The 24,988-nt window shown below is 46.2% G+C and overlaps 1 long non-coding RNA gene across 1 annotated transcript in view; it reads left to right on the forward strand.

Moving 5' to 3' along the window:
• The window catches only part of LOC143793930 (uncharacterized), a 204,865-nt gene extending 204,257 nt beyond the window's left edge, over nt 1-608 (forward strand). Inside the window, exon 3 of the long non-coding RNA XR_013220338.1 lies at nt 531-608. This is a non-coding gene — a long non-coding RNA (uncharacterized LOC143793930). The remainder of the gene's footprint in view (nt 1-530) is intronic.
• The last annotated feature ends 24,380 nt before the right edge of the window (nt 609-24,988 follow it).

Consider the following 24,988-nt stretch of genomic DNA (forward strand, 5'->3'; position numbering starts at 1 on the left):
TACCGGCGCTGTGGCAGTTTCACCTATTGACGTGCGGGAGCACGCCCGCACGTCAATAGATAACAACAGCCGCCAGCCAATTGGAGGCTGGGAGCTGAAGTCAGCCGCAGGCACAGCGCACACGTCACCGGCATCTGACATCATTGTCAGTTGCCTGCGAGTGCGCGCTGCTGGAGGGAGCTCGCCGCTGGAGCGCACAGGTCAGGTGAGGAGAACTCATTTATTTTTGGGTTTTTTGCTAACAGCAATCCGGGGGGCCCGGGTGGGTCAGAATGCTGGACACTGTCTGTGGGCAATATGCTGGACACACTGGGGGCAATATGCTGGAGACACTGGGGCAGATTGCTGGACACACTGGGGGCAATATGCTGAACACACTGGGGGCAGGACTGGAGGCATGGGCAGAATGTTACTGTGCAGAGTGACACTATGTCACCTTTTTTCTTCATGTGGCGTAATGTAGAAGTTGGGAAAAATTAAGTAATGTGTTCTGCAAGCGAAGCTCTAGATAACTGTGTTATTTCCTGCAGAAGCAAGCCCTGGCTGGAAGAAATTATGGCGGTCTGTGCTGGATGAAAGATGAAGGACTTCACCTAGAGACGTCACTGGTGAGTCAGTGTTACCTATACACTGACACTGTACACTGTATACTATATACAGAGGTCCTGTGTATAATGTTACCAGTGATCACTGTATAACCTCTACACAGACACTGCATACTAAGTACAGATCTCCTGTGAATACTGGCACTGATGGCGATAGTATTGTTTTTTTTGTTAATTACTGATCAGTATTGTAGTATTCAGTCACTATGTGGTGGTAACATGTGGTCTGGAAATGGTGCTGCGGTATTTGTCCCTTGTATGTGCTATTTGGTCACCATGTGGTGGTAATATGTGGTCTTGACATGGTGTAGCGGTATTTGTTCCTTGTATGTGATATTATTCGATCACTGTAGTTGTAATATGTGGTCTGGTCATTGTGCGGTGGTATTTATTATTGGTCATTTTAAAAATTGAAAAATAAATCAAAATATACCTAAATTGTATTGCATATTTTAACAAATATTTAATAGGTTACAGTAGAGTAGGGCCCGGTCAAAAGTGTCTACCGTGTTATGGTGGCGACTTAAAAAATCTTTGTAACATGACACACATGACCCCATCACATGACCCTGTCACATGACCCCGTCACATGACCAGGGGGGCCCACAGTGTCTGAGCAGCCCGGGGCCCTGGCTACCCTTAATCCACCCCTGGTGGTAATCTTTACACAATATAATTTCTAGATCCATGTATGTTGTCCCCATTATTTTGTAAATGCAGTAATTCAAAAATGTAGTACACAACAAATGTGTTGCTTTTCTTGTTGATGTTTTGCCCATATCTTAGTCAGTATATAGGTGAATGCTTTGGGCTTAAGTAATAATAGATGTCCTAACCCATACCTGAAAACATCATCATTATAGTAATTTTCCTTTCAAGTATGTTCTGATGAAGGTCCTTTTTCGCCCTGATATAGTAACAGCTTTTTTTTTTTCTGGAGCCGTTTAAAAAAAAAACATAATTTCTGTACTGAATGGAAAGTAAATGTTTTTATGCTCAGAACATATCCATATTTGTGGTTAAAACACTTGTGTTTTGAGTTACATTTCAGTGAATGATGTGACAAGGCGTTGGCGCAGCTGTAGGGACTCATATAGGAGGGAGAGATAGCTGCGGGGCCGGAGTGGAGCGGATGCAACCACCAAGAGGAAATACCTCTACTTCAACCGCCTGAATTTCCTAGCTCCGGTGATGGCTCTGAGACTGTAAGTGCATGCCTTTATAAAGGTTAGATTCTATTTTGGTGTCAACTAGTAATGTTTTTTTTTAATTTGATTATAAATATTGCACCGAGTCAAACCTTACAGAGAGGGAGACAGCTTCCAACTCCGAGGTGCAAATAGATCCAGTGGATGATGTTGATGAACAGGCTGGTCCTTCTTCATCACTTTCAAGATGCACTCAAGCACCACCACCACCACCAAGATCACCACCACCACCGGAATCTGCAAGCCAGGCAGCACATCCAGAGGAACAGGGCATCAGTAGCAGTCCCACCATGCCTCTGGATGCCTCTCCACAGGCTTCAGCCATCCCACGGCAAGCCTGGAGAAGGAGAGAAGTAGCAGCTTCTGGCACAAGGAGGCAGTTGGACAGAGGTGTTTTAGACTATTTGTCCACAGCTGCTCATGATGATGTGGAGGAGGCTTATGGACGCAGTCTGGCACAGTATCTCAGGGCTATTCCCCATGAGTAGAGGCTGCGTACCAGAGGGGCAATACAAATAGTCCTGGATGCCGGCACCCCACCAAATAATCCCAGCAATGTATTTATTTTTTTAGAAAGGTGGCAACTTTCAAATGATAATCAAATACATATGCTGGGAAGCCAACAAGTGCAGGGTGAATCAGCCTCTCATCCACCTCCCGCTCCTCCTCCTCCTGCACGGATGCCAACACCTCTGCCTCAGCCATCAATACTAAAAAATGTGCCTCAACAGGTCCAATATATGGGCCATAGTGCACATGCACATTATGGCCACTTGAACATACCCAATGTTGTAGGCTGGCCACAACATGGGTATGGGCGACATGGCCATATTGGGGTATACAATCACATTGGGCAGCCCTACACTCAGGATAACCACAAAATTTCAAAATTATCCTTACCAAAACCCACAACTGGATCTTGGCAGGATCCAACAGAATACAGGTCTGTCTGCCACCACGCATGATGACACTGAGGTTGTGCAGCAACATAGCCAAATCACACAATCTGGACCACCGTCTTCCCCACCCCCGACCTACCATCAGTTGTAGGATTTCTTTTGTGACACAGTGATTGCCTTAAATTTGGACCAAGGATATTTTGATGTTATGTTTTCTATTTTTTAAGAACAATGTGATTGTAACATTATGCCATATGTTTTAAATATGGTTCTTTAAGTTTTTTACAAAAAAAACATGCATAAGAATTAAAAAATCTAATTCACAATGACTGATTGATGATGTTATAACATGTTATGTCATTTTTTAGATAAAGCTAACAATAGAGCAGTAGCAAAACAACAACTAAAAGGTCAAGTTGAAATATTTTATGATAGCAAAATCAAAAAACACTACATAGATAATGCATCCTCTTGCCAGGGAGTAGCACCCTGAGGTGAAACAAAATAAGTAGTGAAAACATCACGTACTTTAAGTCCAGAGAGGGGACGACGGGAAGGGATCACATGTGTCCTAGGCCTATACTCATTGCCAGACACAACATCAGCACCATCAGATGAGGAGCATTCATGTATTCTGGTGAAGTTGTGTAGAAACACACATGTTTGGATTACCACTAGTGTTGAGCATTCCGATACTGCAAATATCAGGTATCAGCCGATATTCACTGTATCGGAATTCCGATACCGAGTTCCGATATTTTTGCGATATCGGATACAGGAATCGGAAGTTCCCACAGTGCAAAAACGCAGTATAATTGAGTGTGGGCGGTGTGTGGGCAGAGACTGCGTGTCTCTGTGCGGGCGGGGTCTGTGCGGGACCGTGGGTGGTCTGTGCGTGCCTGCCGGGGGGTCTGTATGGCCTGCCAGGGGGTCTGTGCTACAAGTCCCATCGGGCTATGCCTGCTACAATGACAGTGATTGACACATTAGCCAATGATGGGACAGTAGTAGTCCCATCATCTGGAAAATGTGTTGAATGTAAAAAAAAAATACTCCATACATACTGCATACATGCTACATACATGCTACATACATGGTACACATATGCTACGTACATACATGCTACATACATGCTACATATATACATGCTACATACATACATGCTACATATATGCTACATACATACTACATACATGCTACATACATGCTATATACATGCTACATACTACATACATACATGCTACATACATGCTACATACTACATCCAAGCTGCATACATGCTACATACATGCTACATACATGCTACATACAGTACATGCTACATACTGTACATGCTACATACATACATACTACATACATGCTACATACTACTACATACATACTGTATACATACATACTACATATATACTGCATACATACTACATACATACATACTACATACATACTCCATGCAGTACATTCCTACATGACATACATATAGACATACAGTACATTAAACATAGATAACAGACTCACCATTACTTGTCATTTTGATCCCTGAAGCCAGTGTCATATGTAAAAAATATGAAAAAAACAAACAACCAATATACTCCCTGTCCGCAGAAATCCATGAGTGTCCCACGACGATCTCCCGTGGAGAACGGCAGCAACCGCTGTTGCGACCGCTCTCTAGGGGCCCCAGAAACACAATGACGGGAGGAAGGTATTCCTCCTCCGCTGTAAAAAAAAAGTCCCTAGTCTGACTTATGGCATTGCTGTATGAGAAATTTTCCCAATCAGCAATTGCCATAAAGTAAGACTTTGAACTTTGGTAACCTCAGTGATACACTGCAGGAGCCATTGTCTCCTGTCAGTGTGTCACTGAGGGTCCTATAGAGCAGTGACATCACCCGATGTCACTGTTCTATAGGGGAGATCGTCGTGGGACACTCGTTATTAATTGGACTACGGCGGACAGGTAGTATACGGTTTATTATTTTACGTTTTTTGCAGATGCTGAAGTATGGTAAGTATGGTGAAATGAAGAATATTAAAATACTTTTTCCTAATGTGTGCGTGTTTTATTAACCCTTTCTTACTATTGGATTAATCATGGATAGGCGTCATATTGACGCCTCTCCGTTATTAACCCGGCTTAATGTCACCTTACAAGAGCAAGGTGACATTAACCCCTTATTACCCCATATCCCACCACTACACGGGAGTGGGAAGAGAGGGGTTAAGTGCCAGAATTGGCGCATCTTACAGATGCGCCATTTCCGGGGCGGCTGCGGACTGGTATTTGTAGCCGGGGGGCAATATCCATGGCCCCTTTCTAGGCAATGAATATCAGCCTGCAGCTGTCTGCATAGCCTTTCTGGCTGTAAAATAGAGGGGGATCCCATGTCATTTTTTTTTGGGGGGGTCCCCCTATTTTCATAGCCAGTAAAGGCTGATATTCATAGCAGGCTACAAATATTGGCCCCCGGCCATCTGCTTTCCCCCTCTGGCGCAGAAAATTGTGCGGGAGCACACGCCATTTTTTCCCATTTTTTTTGTTTTTTTATTAAATTCAACACTCACAAAGGCCTCTTTCACACTTGCGTCGGTACGGGTTCGTCGCTATGCTTCGGGACGACGTACCGACGCACGTTGTGAAATTTGTGCACGACATGGGCAGCGGATGCAGTTTTTCAACGCATCCGCTACCCATTCTGAAGTCCGGGGAGGAGGTGGTGAAGTTTCTGCCGCGCATGCGCGGTAGAAAATGGCGGACGCGACGGACAAAAAAAGTTCACTTGAACGTTTTTTCGTGCCGACGGTCTGCCAAAACACGACATGTAGTTTTTGGTGCAGGTTTTGGTTGCGGTTTTGATGCTGGTTTTGATGCGGTTTTTGATGCTGTTTTTGATGCAGTTTTCATTCCGTTTTTTGATCGGTTTTGCTGCAGTTTTTGTAAATAAATAAATAAACGGAAAATGTGCATGATTTGAATGGAAACATGCATGACAAAATGGATTCGGAGGCCGGATTCATCATTTCACATCTCAGTTTCATCCGTTTTTTGCTGGATCCGTCACTGTGCGTTTTTTCGCCGGATGGAAAAACGGCGGGAACAGCTTTTTTGATGGATCCTGAAAAAAACGGATGAAACGTGTGGCCATCAGGTGCAATCCGGTGCTAATACAACTCTATGAGAAAAAAATGGATCTGGCGGAAAAAACAGATCCGGCGGAAAAAAACAGATCCGGTGGAAAAATCGTATCAGGCGGAAAAAAACGGATTCGGTGGAAAAAATGGATCCAGCGGAAAAAAAGGAACCGTTTTTTCCAAAACTCGCCGGATTGTGCCTGACGGCAAAAGCCTGATGTGTGAAAGCAGCGAGATATATGGATAGATACATCTATGTATCTATAGATATATTTATCTATAAATATATCTATAGATAGATATATCCATAGATATATAATAGAAAGACCAATGTTTCTAAGGCTACTTTCACACTTGCATTTTTAGCGATCATTCGCAATCCGTCGTTTTGGGAAAAAAACGGATCCTGCAAATGTGCTCCCAGGATGCGTTTTTTCCCATAGACTTGTATTAGCGACGGATCGCGACAGATGGCCACACGTCGCATCCGTCATGCAACGGATCCATTGTGTTTTGGCGGACCGTCAGCACGAAAAAACGTTCAAGTGAATGTTTTTTTGTCCGTCGCGTCCGCCATTTTCTACCGCGCATGCGCAGAAGAAACTCCGCCCCCTCCTCCCCGGACTTCAGAATGGGCAGCGGATGCTTTGAAAAACTGCATCCGCTGCCCACGTCGTGCACAAATTTCACAACGTGCGTCGGTACGTCGGCCCGACGCATAGCGACGGACCCATACCGACACAAGTGTGAAAGAGGCCTTGATGAGCGTTGAATTAAAAAAAAAAAAAAAACTGGAAAAAAACGGAGTGGGCTCCCACCAATTTTCTGCGCCAGAGGGGGAAAGCAGACGGCCGGGGGCCAATATTTGTAGCCTGCTATGAATATCAGCCCGCAGCTGTCTGCGTAGCCTTTACTGGCTATGAAAATAGGGGGACCCCCCAAAAAAAAATGACGTGGGGTCCCCCTATATTTTATAGCCAGAAAGACAGCTGCGGGCTGATATTCATAGCCTAAAGTGGGGCCATGGATATTGGCCCCCCGGCTACAAATACCAGTCCGCAGCCGCCCCAGAAATGGCGCATCTGTAAGATGCTCCAATTCCGGCACTTAGCCCCTCTCTTCCCACTCCCATGTAGGGGTGGGATATGGGGTAATAAGGGGTTAATGTCACCTTGCTATTGTAAGGTGACATTAAGCCGGGTTAATAACGGAGAGGCGTCAATATGACGCCTATCCATTATTAATCCAATAGTAAGAAAGGGTTAATAAAACACGCACACATTAGGAAAAAGTATTTTAATATTATTCATTTCACCATACTTACCATACTTCAGCACCTGCAAAAAATGTAAAATAATAAACCCTATACTACCTGTCCGCCGTAGTCCAATTAATAACAAGTGTCCCACGACGATCTCCCCTATAGAACAGTGATTTCGGGTGATGTCACTGCTCTATAGGTCCCTCAGTGACACACTTACAGGAGACAATGGCTCTTGCATTGCATCACTGAGGTTACTATAGTTCAAAGTCTCACTTTATGGCAATTGCTGCCTGGTAGGGTTGAGTGAAACGGGTCGGCCATTTTCAGAAGTCGCCGACTTTTGCCAAAGTCGGGTTTCATGAAACCCGACCCCTGTGTGGGGTCTGCCATGAGGTCAGCGATCTTCTGAATCTGGTATCGGAATTCCGATACCGAGTTCCGATATGTTTGCGATATCGGAAATCGGTATCGGAATCCATATTTAAGTGTAAAATATAGAATCAAAATAAAAAATATTGATATACTCACCCTCGGACGCGCCCTGGTACTAACTGGCAGCCTTCCTTCCTAAGAATGAGCGCGTGAATGACCTGCGGTGACGTCGCGGCTTGTGATTGGTCGCCTGAGCGGTCACATGGGCGGCCGCGACCAATCACAAGCCGTGACGTCATCTAAAGCCCTTCACGCGCTCATTCTTAGGAAGGAAGGCTGCCGGAAAGAAGCCGAGGGTGAGTATATTCCTATTAGGTATATACTCACCCTCGGACGCGCCCTGCTTCTTTCTGGCAGCCTTCCTTCTTAAGAATGAGCGCGTGAAGGGCCTTAGATGACGTCACGGCTTGTGATTGGTCGCGGCCACCCATGTGACTGCTCACGCGACAAATCACAAGCCGTGACGTCATCTAAGGCCCTTCACGCGCTCATTCTTAAGAAGGAAGGCTGCCGGAAAGAAGCAGGGCGCGTCCGAGGGTGAGTATATACCTAATAGGAATATACTCACCCTCGGCTTCTTTCCGGCAGCCTTCCTTCCTAAGAATGAGCGCGTGAAGGGCCTTAGATGACGTCATGGCTTGTGATTGGTCGCGGCCGCCCATGTGACCGCTCACGCGACCAATCACAAGCCGTGACGTCACCGCAGGTCATTCACGCACTCATTCTTAGGAAGGAAGGCTGCCAGTTAGTACCAGGGCGCGTCCGAGGGTGAGTATATCAATATTTTTTATTTTGATTCTTTATTTTACACTTAAATATGGATCCCAGGGCCTGAAGGAGAGTTTCCTCTCCTTCAGACCCTGGGAACCATAGTATCCCATTGCACTGCATTGGGTTTCGTGTTTCGGCCGACCCCGACTTTTTCATAGGATCGGCCGACTTCACTCGACCCGACTTTTGAGAAAGTCGGGTTTCGTGAAACCCGACCCGATCCTATAAAAATAAAAGTCGCTCAACCCTACTGCCTGGGAAAATTTCTCATACAACAATGCCATAAGTCAGACTAGGGACTTTTTTTTACAGCGGCGGAGGAGTACCTTCCTCCCGTCATTGTGTTTCTGGAGCCCCTAGAGAGCGGTCGCAACAGCTGTTGCTGCCATTCTCCATGGGAGATCGTCGTGGGACACTCGTGGATTTCTGCGGACAGGGAGTATATTGGTTGTTTGTTTTTTTCATATTTTTTACAGGTTGACACTGGCTTCGGGAATCAAAATGACAAGTAATGGTGAGTCTGTAATCTATGCTTAATGTACTGTATGTCTATATGTATATATGTATGTCATGTATGAATGTACTGTATGGAGTATGTATGTATGTAGTATGTATGGATGTAGTATGTATGGAGTATGTATGGAGTATGTATGTAGTATGTATGGATGTATTATGTATGGAGTATGTATGAATGTAGTATGTATGGAGTATGTATGTAGTATGTATGCATGTAGTATGTATGTAGTATGTATGGATGTAGTATGTATGGAGAATGTATGGAGTATGTTTGGAGTATGTATGGATGTAGTATGTATGGAGTAAGTATGTAGTATGTATGTATGTAGTATGGATGTAGTATGTATGGATGTAGTATGTATGGATGTAGTATGTATGGATGTAGTATGTATGGAGCATGTATGGAGCATGTATGGAGCATGTATGGAGCATGTATGTAGCATGTATGTAGCACGTATGGAGTATGTATGTAGCATGTATGGAGCATGTATAGAGTATTTTTTTTTCATTCAACACATTAGCCGGATGATGGGACTACTACTGTCCCATCATTGGCTAATGTGTCAATCCATGTCAGTGTAGCAGGCATCGTCCAATGGGACTTGTAGTCCCATCGGACGATGCCTGCACACACGCACAGAGCCCCAGCACGCCGCACAGAGCCCCGACTCGCCACACAGAGACCCCCCCAACGCAGCACAGAGACCCCCCCACGCCACATAGAGACCTCCCACGCCACACAGAGACCCCCCCACGCCACACAGAGACCCCCCACGCCACACAGAGACCCCCCACGCCGCATAGAGCTCAGGCAGCCCGCATAGAGCCCCAGGTAGGCACGTACAGATCCCTGGCAGGCCCACACAGACCCCGCCCATACACCAGACACTCACAGTGTCCGCCCACGCACCACCCACGCACCGCCCACACTCTTCCCCCCTCCAGAACAGCATATAGAAGGACAGAAAGGGCTTATTTACATTCCGATATTTGTGTCCCATTGACTTGCATTGGTATCGGGTATCGGTATCGGCGATATCCGATATTTTTTGGATATCGGCCGATCCAATCCGATACCGATACTTTTGAATATCGGAAGGTATCGCCCAACACTAATTACCACATTTAGATTAGCTTCACTCAGCTGAATGGCTGACTGGAGTACCCTCCACTAGGCACAAAAAATCCCAAAGGCGCACTCCACCAGTCGCCGAGCACGTGATAGGCGCAAATTAAATACTGTATTCGGCGCTGGTGATCAAGGTTTCTACGGGGATATGGCCTCATGACATGACGGGTCAATTGAAAAGCCTCATCTGCTACAAGTATATAAGGCACCGGTTCAAGATTGGAGTCTGAAAGCTGACATGGTGGTGGTAGGTCCAACTCATTATTGCATAGCTGCCGACCCATAATGGAAGAATTGAAGACCCTGGAATCTCCAATTCTTCTATAGCCCCCAATATCTACAATTATAAACTTGTAATGACTATCAACCAGGGCCCTTAACACTGCATAAAAATATTGTTTATAATTATAGAATTGGGACCCTGAGTTCGTCAACTTACGCACACGGATGTGCTTTCCATCCAGGGCACCAATACATTGGGAAAACTGGCACGTGTCCTGAAAACCACGAGAAATGCGCAACCAGTCAGCCATTTTTGGCTCAGGCATGACCTCTTGATGAAGGCGGGACCACATTTCTGAACATGTTGAGCAGACAATGCCTGATATTGTTGACTTGCCTATTAAAAATCCTAAATGCAGAGCTGCATATGAAAGGCCAGTGGAAAGGAAGCTAAAATTAAAAAGAAAAAAAAATTAGAAGACATGCCAACAAATAACAGACAAATCATTGGTTAAACTTTTACAGTGGCTAAGTTGTAAAGCATGCATGCACAACATATAATTAGATGCCATGGCTTGTTTTCATAATACGAAGCATATAATGTGCTACTTGTTATTAAAAAAATATATTCAGAAAATTATACAATAAGTAAGATACAAGGGCAGGAAAGTTACTAGGGTTGAGCGACTTTTACTTTTTTAGGATCGAGTCGGGTTTCGCGAAACCCGACTTTGTCAAAAGTCGAGTGGAGTGAAATCGGCCGATTATCGCGCAAAGTCGGGGATCGACCGAAACACGAAACCCAATGTAAGTCAATGGGGAAGCAAAGTCGGCAGTGAGTGGAGGACAGGAAAACACCTACATTGCCCATTTTAATGCCAAAAACATCAATTCTTGTTACTGAAGCTTGTCAATCTTAATTTACCTTATAACAATAGTTAGGGATTGGAAATTGGGGGTCATTTGGCTAAGTTTTTCATGGGCCCAGGAAACGCGGACTACGTCACGGCGGTGGAGCAGGGAGAGGTAAGTATTTCAACTTTGCAAGTGCTGTGATCCTGATCAAGCAGGGGGGGGGCCACTCGTTCGCATTGGCACTGGCACAGGGCCCCTCAAAGTACGGCGGTGTGTTTGCACGGCGGGGGCGCCTCCCACCGGCAGTGACACTTTTGCGTACTCTGAGGGGCCCTGTGCCAGTGACGTCGCCAACGAGTATGCCCCCCCACCTGATGAAGGAACCTGCACTTTCATCTGCACCTTCCTCTTTGTCCCCGTGTAAGGTGGTAAAGAATGCGGGAAGGGGAACCTGACTTTCAGCAGGGTCAGATTCTGGCTGTGTAGCGTGCAAGGGGAATGTAGTGGTCTGGGTCAACGCACCAGCAGACTCATCTAGCACTGGCTGGGCAATGGGCAGGATGAGGAGGAAACACAGATATAGGCCCAAATAATAAAGTGGGCTAAATGCAGTTCAAAATTGGTAACAGGACTAACCAGGCGGCATTGCTTTGTTCAGTGGAGTAGAAAACCCAGGAGCGGCAGACACCGTTAGTAGGGCCCAACCACACTAGTAGGCCAAATGTAGTTTAATATTAAAAATATAGGCCGAAAGCCTGAAGATTGAAGCTCAGGAAAATAACACACGACAACACCAAGGTGCGGCAGACACCGTTACTAGGCCCAACCAAAGTAGTAGGCCAAATGCAGTTTAATGTTTAAAATGTAGGCCGAAAGCCTGAAGATTGAAGCTCAGGAAAACAAAACAGGAGAAAACCCAGGAGTGGCAGACACCATTTTAAGGGCCCAACCACCCTAGTAGGCCCAATGCAGTTTAATATTAAAAATATAGGCCGAAAGCCTTAAGATTGAAGCTCAGGAAAATAACACAGGACAACACCAAGGTGCGGCAGACACCGTTACTAGGCCCAACCAAAGTAGTAGGGCAAATGCAGTTTAACATTTAAAATGTAGGCCGAAAGTCTGAAGATTGAAGCTCAGGAAAACAAAACAGGAGAAAACCCAGGAGCGGCAGACACCGTTTTAAGGGCCCAACCACACTAGTAGGCCCAATGCAGTTTAATATTAAAGATATAGGCCGAAAGCCCGAAGATTGAAGCTCAAGAAAAAAAAACTGTAGAACACCAAGGAGCGGCAGACACCGTTAGTAGGCCCAACCCAAGTAGTAGCCCCAATGCAGTTTTCAAGTTCCTATAGGCTAAAAACCTGACAATTGAAGCTCAGCTTTTTTCTGAGGAGGACAGCTGTATTGAGTGGTGCAGACAGACACAGGTAGTAGGCCTTAAACCAAAAAGTTGGCTCAATGCAGTTTAAAAAAGGTTACAGGGGTACACAGGCAGCATTGGTGTGGTCAGCGGAGGACAATTGGAAGGAGTGGCGCAGACTTACTAGGCCTAAAATAAAAAAAGTAGGCTCTATGCAGTTTTAAATAGGTTACAGGGGTACACAGGCAGCATTGGTGTGGTCAGCGGAGGACGATTGGAAGGAGTGGCGCAGACTTACTAGGCCTAAAATAAAAAAGCAGGCTCTATGCAGGTTTAAATAGGTTACAGGGGTACACAGGCAGCATTGGTGTGGTCAGCGGAGGACGATTGCAAGGAGGGACCGCAGACAGACTTACTAGGCCTAAAATAAAAAAGCAGGCTCTATGCAGTTTTAAATAGGTTACAGGGGTACACAGGCAGCATTGTTGTGGTCAGCGGAGGACGATTGGAAAGAGTGGCGCAGACTTACTAGGCCTAAAATAAAAAAGCAGTCTCTATGCAGGTTTAAATAGGTTACAGGGGTACACAGGCAGCATTGGTGTGGTCAGCGGAGGACGATTGGAAGGAGTGGTGCAGATTTACTAGGCCTAAAATAAAAAAGCAGGCTCTATGCAGGTTTAAATAGGTTACAGGGGTACACAGGCAGCATTGGTGTGGTCAGCGGAGGAAGATTTTTAAGGAGGGACCGCAGACAAACTTCCTAGCCCTAAAATAAAAAAGTAGGCTCTTTGCAGGTTTAAATAGGTTACAGGGGTACACAGGCAGCATTGGTGTGGTCAGCGGAGGACGATTGCACCGAGGGGCAGACACAGTTAGTAGGGCCAAAAAAGTAATAGGCAAAATGCAGTTAAAAATAGGGTAGAGGAGTACGCAGGCGGCCTAGCTTTGTTCAGTGGAGGACAACTGTAAGGAGTGTCTGACAGTTAGTAGGCCAAAATAATAAAGTGAGGTTAATGTCTTGCAAAAAAAAAAATTCACAAATAAACAGGTGGCATACCTAGGTACAGGGTGGGCTCCTCTGCTGACTTGCAGACAGTGGTAGTTGGCGCAAAGTATTAACTGGTGTAAATGTAGGATAGGGCCCCTGAATATTTTTACTAGCAACAATCATGTCAACAAATTGGTATTGGCAGTGCCATTGAAGGATTTAACAGCACAGACTAAACAGTGGTGGAGCAGTGAGAGATAATTTTGCAAGTGGTAGAGCACTGTTTGAGCTGGGGGGGGAACACTCTCTCGTGGGCGGCAGTACTGGCCCAGGGCCCCTCATGTTACGACGGTGTGTCTGACATTGGGTGTGCACCACCACCGCCAAAGACACTTCATTGTACTATGAGGGACCCTGTGTCAGTGCCGTAGCCCAAAAGTGGGCACACCCACCTGTTCAGCCAAACGGCACTCGCACGGGTGCTTGCGCCAAGTGGTGACCACGGCCCCGTGGGGGGAGTCAGCCCATTTAGGGAGGTGTAAAATTGGCCTATGGTGGACATACAGCAGCTGCAAATGGAGAAATTGGAGCAGTCAGTAAGACGAGTCCAAAAGCAAGACCTTTTTACAGGAAAGCTAGGTGTCAGCAGGGTTAAGGTGGGGCAAAATAATTAGAAATCCATGATTGGTTCATTTTAATGAAGGTTAGATCATCAACATTTTGGGTAGCCAGACGAGTCCTTTTTTCGGTCAGTATTGAACCAGCAGCACTGAATACTCTTTCTGATAGCACACTAGCAGCTGGGCAAGCAAGCTCCTGTAAAGCATATTCTGCCAATTCAGGCCAGGTGTCTATTTTGGATGCCCAGTATTCAAATGGGAATGACGTGTGAGGGAGAACATCGATAAGGGAGGAAAAATAGTTAGTAACCTTACTGGACAAATGTTGTCTCCTGTCACTTTGAATTGATACTGCAGTACCTGTCGTGTCTGCGGTCATTGCGAAATCACTCCACAACCTGGTCATAAAACCCCTCTGTCCAACGCCACTTCTGATTTGTGCACCTCTAACACCTCTGCCATGTTGCCCCCTGCAGCTCGTGTGAGAACCATCACCGCCGCTGTGTGCTGGGAATGCCTGAACCAAGCGGTCTACAAGAGTGGCTTGTTTGGTAGCCAATATTTGCTCAAGGTTCTCATGTGGCATGATATTTTGCAATTTCCCTTTATAGCATGGATCCAGGAGGCAGGCCAACCAGTAATCATCATCAGTCATCATTTTGAGAATGCGGGGGTCCCTTTTTAGGATACGCAAGGCATACTCCGCCATGTGGGCCAATGTTCCAGGTGTCAATTCACTGCTTGTGCTGGGTTGAGGAGCATTTTCTGGCAAATCAACATCACTTGTCTCCTGCAAAAACCCTGTACCTGACCTTGCAACGTCACCAGTTTCTATTTCCCCCTGAGAAGCTTCCTCCTCCCATAAATATTCATCCCCATCATCCTCCTCGTCCTCCTCCTCTTCGTCCGCCACCTTGTCCAGGAGACTTCCCTGAGCAGACAATGGCTGACTGTCATCAAGGCTTCCCTCGTCCTTGGCTGCAGACACCTGCTCCTTTATGTGCATCAAACTTTGCATAAGCAGACGCATTAGGGGGATGCTCATGCTTATGATGGCGTCGTCTGCACTAGCCAGGCATGTGCATTCCTCAAAACACTGAAGGACTTGACACAGGTTTTGTAGCTTCGACCACTGCACACCTTACAACTCCATATCTGCCATCCAACTGCCTGCCCGTGTATGTGTATCCTCCCACAAATACATAACAGCACGCCTCTGTTCGCAGAGCCTCTGAAGCATGTGCAGTGTGGAGTTCCACCTTGTTGCAACGTCGATTATTAGGCGGTGCTGGGGAAGCTTCAAAGATCGCTGATGGTTCTGCATATGGCTGGAGTGTACGGGCGAACGGCGGATGTGCAAGCAAAGTCTTCGCACCTTCAGGAGCAGGGCGGGTAATCCCGGATAACTTTTCAGGAAGCACTGCACCACGAGGTTCAATGTGTGAGCCAGACAAGGAATGTGTTTCAGTTGTGAAAGGGCTATGGCAGCCATAAAATTCCTTCCGTTATCACTGACTACCTTGCCTGCCTCAAGATGTACACTCCCCAGCCATGACTGAGTTTCTTGCTGCAAGAACTCGGCCAGAACTTCCACGGTGTGTCAGTTGTCGCCCAAACACTTCATTTCCAACACAGCCTGCTGACGCTTACCACTAGCTGTTCCATAATGGGACACCTCATGTGCAACACTGGCAGCTGCAGATGGAGTGGTCGTGCGACTGCGGTCTGTGGACAAGCTCTCGCTTCTGCTGGAGGAGGAGGAGGGGTGGCAAATGCCTACAGCCAACTGTTTCCTAGACCGTGGGCTAGGCAGAACTGTCCCACTATAGCTGTCCCCTGTGGACCCTGCATCCAGCACATTCACCCAGTGTGCCGTGATGGACATATAACGTCCCTGGCCATGCCTACTGGTCCATGCATCTGTTGTGAGGTGCACCTTTCTACTGACTGATTGCCTGAGTGCATGGACAATGCGGTTTTTGACATGCTGCTGGAGGGCTGGGATGGCTTTTCTCGCAAAGAAGTGTTGACTGGGTAGGTCACAGCATGGCACTGCGTAGGCCATCAGGGCTTTGAAAGCTTCGCTTTCAACTAACCGGTAGGGCATCATCTCTAACAAGATTAGTCTAGCAATGTGGGCGTTCAAACCCTGTGTATGCGGATGAGAGGATGAGTACTTCCTTTTCCTAACGAGAGTCTCTTGTAGGGTGAGCTGGACTGGAGAGATGCATATGGTAGAACTAGCGGGGGTGGTGGTGGACATGGCAGACTGAGAGAAGGTTGGTGATGGTATTCTTGCTGTTGGCCTACATACAGTGTTTCCTCCCGAGAACCTGGTGATTCCCTGACTGCTTTGGCCTTGCGACGATACCTCCACATTTACATAGTTACATAGTTATTAAGGTTGAAGACAGACTATAAGTCCATCTAGTTCAACCCATAGCCTAACCTAACATGCCCTAACATGTTGATCCAGAGGAAGGCAAAAAAAAACCCATGTGGCAAAGAGTAACTCCACCATGGGGAAAAAAATTCCTTCCCGACTCCACATACGGCAATCAGACTAGTTCCCTGGATCAACGCCTTATCAAGGAATCTAGTGTATATACCCTGTAACATTATACTTTTCCAGAAAGGCATCCAGTCCCCTCTTAAATTTAATTAATGAATCACTCATTACAACATCATACGGCAGAGAGTTCCATAGTCTCACTGCTCTTACAGTAAAGAATCCGCGTCTGTTATTATGCTTAAACCTTCTTTCCTCCAGACGTAGAGGATGCCCCCTTGTCCCTGTCTCAGGTCTATGATTAAAAAGATCATCAGAAAGGTCTTTGTACTGTCCCCTCATATATTTATACATTAAAATAAGATCACCCCTTAGTCTTCGTTTTTCCAAACTAAATAGCCCCAAGTGTAATAACCTATCTTGGTATTGCAGACCCCCCAGTCCTCTAATAACCTTGGTCGCTCTTCTCTGCACCCGCTCCAGTTCAGCTATGTCTTTCTTATACACCGGAGACCAGAACTGTGCACAGTATTCTAAGTGTGGTCGAACTAGTGACTTGTATAGAGGTAAAATTATGTTCTCCTCATGAGCATCTATGCCTCTTTTAATACATCCCATTATTTTATTTGCCTTTGTAGCAGCTGCCTGACACTGGCCACTGAATATGAGTTTGTCATCCACCCATATACCCAGGTCTTTTTCATTGACGGTTTTGCCCAGAGTTTTAGAATTAAGCACATAGTTATACATCATATTACTTCTACCCAAGTGCATGACCTTACATTTATCCCCATTAAAGCTCATTTGCCATTTATCAGCCCAAGCTTCTAGTTTACATAAATCATCCTGTAATATAAAATTGTCCTCCCCTGTATTGATTACCCTGCAGAGTTTAGTGTCATCTGCAAATATTGAAATTCTACTCTGAAGTTGGTGTCGTAAACGGTGGGCTTACTGTGAGGGAAGGATTGTAGCGTTGCTGACTAGCTTCATTGTGAGCGGGTGCAACAATGTTACGGGACGTTTGGTAGTTAGTCCAGGCTTGCAAGTGCATGGTGGTTAAATGTCTACGCAGGCAAGTTGTATTTAAATTTTTGACATTCTGACCTCTGCCAAAGGTCCTTGAGCATTTCTTACAGATCACTTTGCACTGATCATTCGGATCTTGGTTAAAAAAATGCCAGACTGCACTCTTCCTACTATGCAATACCTTTTCAGGCATTGCACACTGTGCTACTTTAACCGGATGGCCATGCTGTCCTACAACTGTTTTTTGTTTTGACACACGTTTTTTGCCAGATACGGGTCTGCCAGATGAAAGCTGTTGCTATGTTGATGCCTGCTGCGGCTCCTCCTCCTCCACTTCAGAGCTACTGCCAGCGGCACCCTGTTCCCCCAATGGCTGCCAATCGGGGTCAACAAATGGGTCATCTATCACCTCCTCTTATATGTCCTGTGCACCTTCCTCTGTGTCACCGTGTAAGCCGGTGCTATAGCGTTCGGGACGGAGCACCATAGTCTCATCACGGTCAGATTCTGGCTCAGTACACTGCGAGGGCAATGTTGTGATCTGAGTAAATGGAACAGCATGACAATCTAGCTGTGCCTGTGCATCAGTGCACTCCATGTACGAATCATCTTCTAGTGGGCTGTTAACTATTTCCCTTTCTAACCCAGGCATGGTATGTGTAAAGAGCTCCATGGAGTAACCTGTTGTGTCGCCTGACGCATCCTTCACTGTTGTTTTGGGGGAAGGACACAAGGAATCAACATGTTCCTGACCGGGAGCATCCACCGACGACTGGCTACTTTTCAATTTTGAACTATCCGAAGAGGAGGCGAAAGAGCTAGAGGCAGAGTCAGCAAGAAAAGCCAAAACTTTTTCCTGCTGCTCCGGTTTTAACAGCGGATTTCCTACTCCCAGAAAAGGTAGCGTTCGAGTCGTTGTGTAGCCGGACGATGACGCTGGCTCAACAACTCGAGACTTAGGTGCTATTTTGATTTTCCCTCTACCACCCGATGCTCCACCAGCACCACCACCACCACCATCAGCATTACCAGATGGCAATGACTGCCCAAGGCCACGACCTCTTCCACCAGCCTTCCTCATTCTTGGAAAAATGTAACCAAACTAACAACCATTATATGGTACTGAAAAACAAGGTAGAAGGTGTATGTTAACTTGTTGTGAATATAAATCTCCCTTTTTATGTGTGGGTGAGTGCTGAATAAATCTGGCCCACTGTATTACAGTATAGTTTCTGTGGCAGAAAATGACTGACAGAGATACCACAGACAGGACTGGCACAGATGCACAGATTTGGCAATATTAAACTCCCTTTTTTTTGTTTCTGGGAGACTAGTGAATAAATCAGGCCCACTGTATTACAGTATAGTTTCTGTAGCAGAAAATGACTAACAGAGATACCACAGACAGGACTGGCGCAGATGCACTGATTGGCAATATAAATCTCCCTTTTTTTTTTGGGGGGGGGAGACTAGTGAATAAATCAGGCCAACTGTATTACACCACAGTTTCTATGTCAGAAAATGACTGACAGAGATACCACAGACAGGTCTGGCGCAGATGCACTGATTGGCAATATTAATCTCCCTTTTTTTTGTTTTTGGGAGACTAGTGAATAAATCAGGCCCACTGTATTACAGTATAGTTTCTGTGGCAGAAAATGACTGACAGAGATACCACAGACAGGACTAGCGCAGATGCACTGATTGGCAATATAAATCTCCCTTTTTTGGGGGGGGGGGGGAGACTAGTGAATAAATCAGGCCAACTGTATTACACCACAGTTTCTATGTCAGAAAATGACTGACAGAGATACCACAGACAGGACTGGCGCAGATGCACTGATTGGTAGGGTTGAGCGACTTTCATTTTTTTAAGATCGAGTAGGGTTTTGGGAAACCCGATTTTGTCCAGAGTCGAGTCGAGTGCAGTCGGCCGATTATCGCTAAAAGTCGGGGATCGACCGAAACACGAAACCCAATGCAAGTCAATGGGGAAGCATAGTCGGCAGTGAGTGGAGGCCAGGAAAACACCTACAGTGCCCATTTTAATGCCAAAAACATCCATTCTTGTTTCTGAAGCTTGCCAATCTTAATTAACTGTATAATAATAGTTGGGCATAGGGAATTGGGGGAAAGTTGTGGGGGGAGTAGGGCTGGCTCAAGTTTTTCGTGGGCCCAGGAAATGCGGACTACGTCACGGCGGTGTTGCAGGGAAAGGTAAGTATTTAAACGTTGCAAGTGCTGTGATCCTGAGCAAGCAGGGGGGGGCCCACTCGTTCGCATTGCCACTGGCACAGGGCCCCTCAAAGTACGGCGGTGTGTTTGCATGGCGGGGGCGCCTCCCACCAGCAGCGACACTTTTGCGTACTCTGAGGGGCCCTGTGCCAGTGACGTCGCCAACGAGTATGCCCCCCCACCTGATGAAGGAACCTGCACTTTCATCTGCACCTTCCTCTTTGTCCCTGTGTAAGGTGGTATAACATGCGGGAAGGGGAACCTTACTTTCAGCAGGGACAGATTCTGGCTGTGTAGAGTACAAGGGGAATGTAGTGGTCTAGGTCAATGTACCAGCAGACTCATTTAGCAGTGGCTGGGCAATGGGCAGGATGAGGAGGAAACAGATATAGGGCCAAAGAATAAAGTAGGCTACATGCAGTTCAAAATTGGTAACAGGACTAAACAGGCGGCATTGCTTTGTTCAGTGGAGTAGCAAACCCAAGAGCAGCAGACACTGTTTCAAGGGCCTAACCACACTAGTAGGCCAAATGCAGTTTAATATCTGATAGTATAGGGCGAAAGCCAGAATGTGGAAGCTCAGCTTTGTTCAGTTGAGGACAACACCAGGGAGGGGCAGACACCTTTAGTAGGCCGGAAAAGCCTATTGCATTTTTTAAAATGGTAATTTGGAGCAGAAGGTTGAAGCTCAGCTTTATTTAGTTGAGGGCAACACCAGGGAGGGGCAGAAGCCGTTAGTAGGCCCTAACCACCATTTTTTTTTTTAAAACCACTTAATGAGAGCCGGAAGGTTGAAGCTCAGCTTTATTTAGTTGAGGACAACACCAGGCAGGGGCACACAGACAGACACCTTTAGTAGGCCGGAAAAGCCTATTGCATTTTTCAAAATGGTAATTTGGAGCAGAAGGTTGAAGCTCAGCTTTATTTAGTTGAGGGCAACACCAGGGAGGGGCAGAAGCCGTTAGTAGGCCCTAACCACCATTTTTTTTTTTAAAACCACTTAATGAGAGCCGGAAGGTTGAAGCTCAGCTTTATTTAGTTGAGGACAACACCAGGCAGGGGCACACAGACAGACACCTTTAGTAGGCCGGAAAAGCCTATTGCATTTTTCAAAATGGTAATTTGGAGCAGAAGGTTGAAGCTCAGCTTTATTTAGTTGAGGGCAACACCAGGCAGGGGCACACAGACAGACACCTTTAGTAGGCCGGAAAAGCCTATTGCATTTTTCAAAATGGTAATTTGGAGCAGAAGGTTGAAGCTCAGCTTTATTTAGTTGAGGGCAACACCAGGCAGGGGCACACAGACAGACACCTTTAGTAGGCCGGAAAAGCCTATTGCATTTTTCAAAATGGTAATTTGGAGCAGAAGGTTGAAGCTCAGCTTTATTTAGTTGAGGGCAACACCAGGCAGGGGCACACAGACAGACACCTTTAGTAGGCCGGAAAAGCCTATTGCATTTTTTAAAATGGTAATTTGGAGCAGAAGGTTGAAGCTCAGCTTTATTTAGTTGAGGACAACACCAGGCAGGGGCACACAGACAGACACCTTTAGTAGGCCGGAAAAGCCTATTGCATTTTTCAAAATGGTAATTTGGAGCAGAAGGTTGAAGCTCAGCTTTATTTAGTAGAGGGCAACACCAGGGAGGGGCAGAAGCCGTTAGTAGGCCCTAACCACCATTTTTTTTTTTTAAAACCACTTAATGAGAGCCGGAAGGTTGAAGCTCAGCTTTATTTAGTTGAGGACAACACCAGGCAGGGGCACACAGACAGACACCTTTAGTAGGCCGGAAAAGCCTATTGCATTTTTCAAAATGGTAATTTGGAGCAGAAGGTTGAAGCTCAGCTTTATTTAGTTGAGGGCAACACCAGGCAGGGGCACACAGACAGACACCTTTAGTAGGCCGGAAAAGCCTATTGCATTTTTCAAAATGGTAATTTGGAGCAGAAGGTTGAAGCTCAGCTTTATTTAGTTGAGGGCAACACCAGGCAGGGGCACACAGACAGACACCTTTAGTAGGCCGGAAAAGCCTATTGCATTTTTCAAAATGGTAATTTGGAGCAGAAGGTTGAAGCTCAGCTTTATTTAGTTGAGGGCAACACCAGGCAGGGGCACACAGACAGACACCTTTAGTAGGCCGGAAAAGCCTATTGCATTTTTTAAAATGGTAATTTGGAGCAGAAGGTTGAAGCTCAGCTTTATTTAGTTGAGGACAACACCAGGCAGGGGCACACAGACAGACACCTTTAGTAGGCCGGAAAAGCCTATTGCATTTTTCAAAATGGTAATTTGGAGCAGAAGGTTGAAGCTCAGCTTTATTTAGTTGAGGGCAACACCAGGGAGGGGCAGAAGCCGTTAGTAGGCCCTAACCACCATTTTTTTTTTTTAAAACCACTTAATGAGAGCCGGAAGGTTGAAGCTCAGCTTTATTTAGTTGAGGACAACACCAGGCAGGGGCACACAGACAGACACCTTTAGTAGGCCGGAAAAGCCTATTGCATTTTTCAAAATGGTAATTTGGAGCAGAAGGTTGAAGCTCAGCTTTATTTAGTTGAGGGCAACACCAGGCAGGGGCACACAGACAGACACCTTTAGTAGGCCGGAAAAGCCTATTGCATTTTTTAAAATGGTAATTTGGAGCAGAAGGTTGAAGCTCAGCTTTATTTAGTTGAGGGCAACACCAGGGAGGGGCAGAAGCCGTTAGTAGGCCCTAACCAAAGTTGAAGGCCAAATGCAGTTTAATTTCTGATACTATAGGCCGAAAGCCAGAAGGTGGAAGCTCCGATTTAGACAGTGGAGGACAATTTGAATTAGGGACTGCAGACAGACTTAGTAGGCTGTCCCCTGTGGACCATGCATCCACCACATTAACCCATTGCGCCGTAATGGACACGTAATCTTCCGTGGCCATGCCTACAGGTCCATGCGTCTGTTGTCAGGTGCACCTTTGTACTCACAGATTGCCAGAGTGCATGGACAATGCGGTCTTCTACATGCTGGTGGAGGGTTGGGATGGCTTTTCTCGCAAAAGAAGTGTCGACTGGTTAGCTTGTAGCGTGGTACAGCGTAGTCCATCATGGCCTTATTAATAGTAAGTAAAATATATAACTAGGCTCTATGAACTTTTAAATAGGTTCCAGGGGTACACGGGCAGCATTGGTGTGGTCAGTGGAGGAGTATTGCAAGTAGGGGCTGCAGACAGGCTATCAAAGGCCTAAAATAATAAACAGTAGGCAGTCATGGCAGTTTTACATCGGTTACATGGATACACAGGCAGGCACTCCAGGCAGCATTGTGGTCAGTGGAGGAGTATTGCAAGTAGGGGCCGCAGACAGGCTATCAAAGGCCTAAAATAACAAACAGTAGGCAGTCATGGCAGTTTTACATCGGTTACATGGATACACAGGCAGGCACTCCAGGCAGCATTGTGGTCAGTGGAGGAGTATTGCAAGTAGGGGCCGCAGACAGGCTATCAAAGGCCTAAAATAACAAACAGTAGGCAGTCATGGCAGTTTTACATCGGTTACATGGATACACAGGCAGGCACTCCAGGCAGCATTGTGGTCAGTGGAGGAGTATTGCAAGTAGGGGCCGCAGACAGGCTATCAAAGGCCTAAAATAACAAACAATAGGCTCATTGCAGTTTTACAGCGGTTACATGGGTAGACGGGCAGGCAGCTTGGTGGTGAGTGGAGGAGTATTTAAAGTAGGGACCGCAGACAGGCTATCAAAGGCCTAACATAACAAACAATAGGCTCATGGCAGTTTTACAGCGGTTACATGGATACATGGGCAGGCAGCTTGGTGGTCAGTGGAGGAGTATTTAAAGTAGGGACTAGTGTTGAGCATTCCGATACCGCAAGTATCGGGTATCGGCCGATACTTGCGGTATCGGAATTCCGATACCGGGATTCCGATACTTGCCGCGTATCGGATACCGGAATCGGAAGTTCTAAGATTCAAAAAGCAGAAATTCAGCCAATGAGATTGATTCCAAGTGTGGGCACATCCTGTTTAGCATGGAGGGCATGAAACTACTGGCAAGGCTGTGATTGGCTGGTGTAATGATGTCATGATGCAGTTTAAAAGTCGCTGGCGCCATTTTGCGATCACTCTGCTGTGAATTCAGTTAGTGACAGGACGCTGTTTGCTGACTGAGGGACAGTTTAGAGATAGCGATTTGCTTCTTTGTGCTTTCCAAAGGCTAATTTAGCAACCGCTGTGTTCACCTACTATTCACCTTGCTTTTGCCTTGTAGCGCTGTTTTCACAGCGATCTGCAGGGTCTGTGTGTGTGTGTGTGTGAGTGCAGCCCAGTCTCCAGTCTGAGTGCAGCCACATAGGCCATCCATAGTTGGTTGTATTCAGTTCAGGGAGGGTGGTTCATTGCCTCATACTGTTCCTTTTTTTTTTTTTTTTCCCAAGTAGTGTAGTCTGCTGCTAATTTATTCAAAAAAATCCTATTAGTGTCTTTCCACCCGTCTCCAGCTAATTTGTGGAAAAACACTACATAGGATAAAGTAGAGGAGGGTTTTTGGGCCTTGCAGCGCCGTTTACGGCTGTCTGCACGGTCTCCGTGTGACTGCAGCTCGCCCTGTAATCTGTGAGCAGCTGTAGCCTGGTTGTCTCCAGCTCAGGGTTTTTCACTGCGTCATACCGCCAAATCAATTTTCTTTTTTTTCAAAGTAGTGTAGTCTGCTGCTAATTAATTTAAAAAAATCCTATTAGTGTCTTTCCACCCGTCTCCAGCTAATTTGTGGAAAAACACTACATAGGATAAAGTAGAGGAGGGTTTTTGGGCCTTGCAGCGCCGTTTACGGCTGTCTGCACGGTCTCCGTGTGACTGCAGCTCGCCCTGTAATCTGTGAGCAGCTGTAGCCTGGTTGTCTCCAGCTCAGGGTTTTTCACTGCGTCATACCGCCAAATCAATTTTCTTTTTTTTCAAAGTAGTGTAGTCTGCTGCTAATTAATTTAAAAAAATCCTATTAGTGTCTTTCCACCCGTCTCCAGCTAATTTGTGGAAAAACACTACATAGGATAAAGTAGAGGAGGGTTTTTGGGCCTTGCAGCGCCGTTTACGGCTGTCTGCACGGTCTCCGTGTGACTGCAGCTCGCCCTGTAATCTGTGAGCAGCTATAGCCTGGTTGTCTCCAGCTCAGGGTTTTTCACTGCGTCATACCGCCAAATCAATTTTCTTTTTTTTCAAAGTAGTGTAGT

Source organism: Ranitomeya variabilis, chromosome 1 (assembly GCF_051348905.1).
Source record: "Ranitomeya variabilis isolate aRanVar5 chromosome 1, aRanVar5.hap1, whole genome shotgun sequence".
Taxonomy (NCBI): domain Eukaryota; kingdom Metazoa; phylum Chordata; class Amphibia; order Anura; family Dendrobatidae; genus Ranitomeya; species Ranitomeya variabilis.